Here is a 4073-nt window from a genome sequence, read left to right as displayed (position 1 = left end):
TTATCAGTTTTAATTTTATATAAATTCAAGTCTCACCTAATTATAGTGGTGGACAGAATTTAATTTATAGTACTCGTTGATTTAAGGTTAATTGTGGAAAAAGTGTTTTGGATTGAGTCCAGATTTTAATTTGATTGAGTTAGTGAATAGTCAGGCTTACTACGGAATTTGGTGGCCTTAAGCCTACCCATTCCCTAGTGCTGGTCATGGGCCCATAGGTCGGATCGTTACAAAATGCAGAGAAAAAAACCCACAAAAAAAGGCACAAAAATGAAATTTGAAGAAATGAGTGGGTAGTTACCAAAACAAAGAAAAAGAGAGAAAGAAGGAAGAAAACGTTAAAAGTAAAGCTAGAACGTAAAAATAACAATTTAAAACACAGATATTTATTTTAATTTCTTAGAAAAGGGCGTAAATTGTGTAATTTCCTCTAAAGTTTGACAACAGGAATAAAATGCCCTAATTTAGGGTTTTACTAGAATAATATTGTGGTACTTTACCATTATATATATATCTTTTAATTTTTAGACAATTAATCTGTATTATTTTAAATAATTAATTAATTATATACATTCTTTCATTAATTATCAATGAATTAATATATAAATTTTTAATTATTTATACAAGTTAAAATTATATAGGTGAATCTCATAATTATAATGTATACTGATTAAATTTTAAAAATAAATAATAAATTTTAATAAATAAAAATAATATATTTTATTGATCTGTAAATATTATATAAAACTGATTAATATAGTTTGTTTAATTATTTTTATAAATTATAAAATTAAAATTAAATTAATTTTTATAAATTTATATGATAAAATACACCTATGATACATTAGAATGACTCTCAAATTTGATAGAAAAAGTTCTTCGTAAATATAAATAAATATATATATATATATATATATATATATATATATATATATACACACGAACAAATTTCAAGTATTTAAACATATCAATTTTATTAGTTCTACTTTATCAAAAAAAATTTATTAATGTCATTTGATTTTTCTTTTGTTTTGAATTTATAAGTTGAAGGGAGAGATCTGTTCTTGAAACTTGTTCAAATTCAAATATATATATATATATATATATATATATATATATATATATATATATATATATATATATATATATATATATATATCAGCAGATTAAATTTAAGGATATTACATTATTGAAATTGGAAATTGGCAGCTTTTAAACATTCGAAGACTTCATTTTTAGAAAATATTTTCTTTATAAAGAAGAATTTAACAAAATCATTCCATATAAGATTAAATCAATATTTGGCAAAGGATTTGTTCAAATTGTGAATGAGACTAGAACAGGATCAGTTATATTTAAATTTATAAAACTCCTTAAAACTATAAGGTGGAAGGGCCGGTTAAAGTTTAACCCTTTATTTAATAAAGAAATTATATAAAATATTATTTTTATTGTATTTTTTTTTTACCTTTAACTTTCATTTTTACTTACTTTGATTTTAGTTATATCATTTTTATGGTTTTTTTATACTATGCTCTCTTCTTTCTTTCTTTTTTCTTCTATTTTTTTTTTCCATTTTGATTTCCAAATTTTTACTTCTTTCTTTTTTCTTTCAGCATTCTCATTACTTGCATAGCAATTTTTTTTTCAATTTCTTTTTGAAAAGTGGATATATATATATAGGATTTTACAACTAATTTTGTTTAAGAGATGGTTTTAACTCATTCTTCTACTTCCCCTAAATGTAATAAATCTTGTTCTCAAATCTTAAGGAATTTGGTGAATTTTATCTCTGTTGATAATAAGAAGATTTTAGGCAATATTATCTCTAAGAAAATGGTTAAGAAATCAGTAGCCAAGAGTTTAAAAGAAAAGCAGGGGAATTTTTAAGTTCTTTATTTGTTAATAGTAAAAAAGAAAAATATTAGATCTTTTTGATTTGTTGTTGATTGTGTTTTTAGAATGTTGATTTTTAGTAATTTGACAAGAGGTGTAGTGATTTACCCTTTTAATGTTAAAATTTTTAGAAAAATAGATGATTGCAACTGATATTTGAACATGCACCCAAGGTGTTTGATGAATTTCCTGAATAATATTTCTTTTTTACTTTTGATAATGGTTTTAATGGGTAGATGCTGATGGGTTTGAATTATATATGAAACAATATAAATATACTATATATATACATAAAAGATACTAAAATATGTATATAGATACTATTTTTTATATAATTTAAAAAAAATTATTTGTTATTTTATTATTTAATATACTAAAAATTTTAATATGCAATGGTGTAGATATTATCGTTCATTTTCATTTATATGTTCAATGGTATATAGTAAGAAGGAGAATAAGGAGAAATAATTTATAGCACGATTAAAGAAAGAGTAAGTAGGTTATTATACAATTAGCAAAGAAAGAAGATAACATGAAGCATTAATTCAAGATTTGTTGGCTAGTTATTCAATTTAATTCAATTTTTTTTCTTATAATAGTGCTATCTATATGTGAGAAACAATGAAATGGTTATTTGAATTGGCTAATAAATTTGATTAAATAAAATTATATTTTACACTGATGTTGTTTAATAATATGCTTGTTTTAAGAAATTAGTAAAACTTCTTAAATAGTAGCCAAGTTTATAGGTGTATAGATACTAAAGATACAAAATAGAAACTAAAAAACTATTTCAGATACCATTAATATACTATATAGTATATCAAATATATATGAAGTATATACCATAATATGTAAAATATATACCATTTGCTGTAATTTTTAGTTGTGTTTTTCTAAGAATGTAAAAATAGTAAGTACGTTATATAAGGAACATATATCAAAATAAATTGAATATATTTCATTATATAATATGAATACTGGTATTATATCCATTGTTATTGAAGAAAAAAAAAGTCTTAGAATAAAAATATGTTTAATAAATTAAAATTTTGATTATTATCTAACATATAACTAACATATACATTTTATCCCAGCATATAATAAAATAAGTGTAATATAATTATTTCTTAAGAATTTATCTTTTTATTTTTATAAATTTACAATTTATATAAATTAAAATAGTTGTAGATACCAAATATATAATTATTGTACACTATATTTTGTTCAGCATATACCATTTGTTATTATTTCTAGTCTCTCTTTTAAAAGGTGCAAATATTTGAAGTTATTATAAATATATGCAAGAGATATTTAAATAAGTATAATGTATATCAATCTTTAAAAGATATATATATATATATATATATATATATATATATATATATATATATATATTTAACATATATCTCTTGATGTACATCCTTTTAAAAAAATATCTTATATACCAGCTATATACGATATGTTGAACAAATTTAAATTTTAATTACAAGATACGAAACATATACCTAACATATACCTTTTACTATACATTTATAAGAAAATTATTTTTATAAATATTTTTAAAATTTTTCTAAATATAATTTATATATATATATAATAAATTATATTTTTAATAAATTCAAATATAATATAAACTTAATTTCTAAGTTGATATTTATGATTCATATATTTTTTTATTATATAAATATATTCTAAGTTATTATTGTCATGGTTATTTTTTAAATAATTATCTTTTTATATTCATTATTGTAATGATAAATTCTTATTAATATCGACCAACTAAAAAATCACTTCTACTCATGAACTAACTAATTGATTAATTAATTTATGAGTTTTAAAATACTATGAAAAAATATACGTTTGAATATATATATATACATATATTTAGAAGACTTCAACCGAGCTTTACAAAGAGATATATTAAATTGCACGCCGATATACATATAGATGTGTCTCTGTGCCGGGGGGAGAGCGGGCCTCATAAATTGTTATTATACATATCGACCTACGTGTGACTCATAAATTGTTACAATATTATTAAAAAAATCTTAACTTATAATATTTTTAAAAGAAAAATTTATTGACAGTGAAAATGATATTTTTAGCTCTTTTTAGAATATTTTTAAAAAAACTCCTTATTTAATTTGAATTAGCCCTTGAATTTAAATAGTTGC

The sequence above is a fragment of the Ricinus communis genome, chromosome 2 (assembly GCF_019578655.1).
Source record: "Ricinus communis isolate WT05 ecotype wild-type chromosome 2, ASM1957865v1, whole genome shotgun sequence".
Classification (NCBI taxonomy): domain Eukaryota; kingdom Viridiplantae; phylum Streptophyta; class Magnoliopsida; order Malpighiales; family Euphorbiaceae; genus Ricinus; species Ricinus communis.
This window is presented reverse-complemented; position numbering follows the sequence as displayed.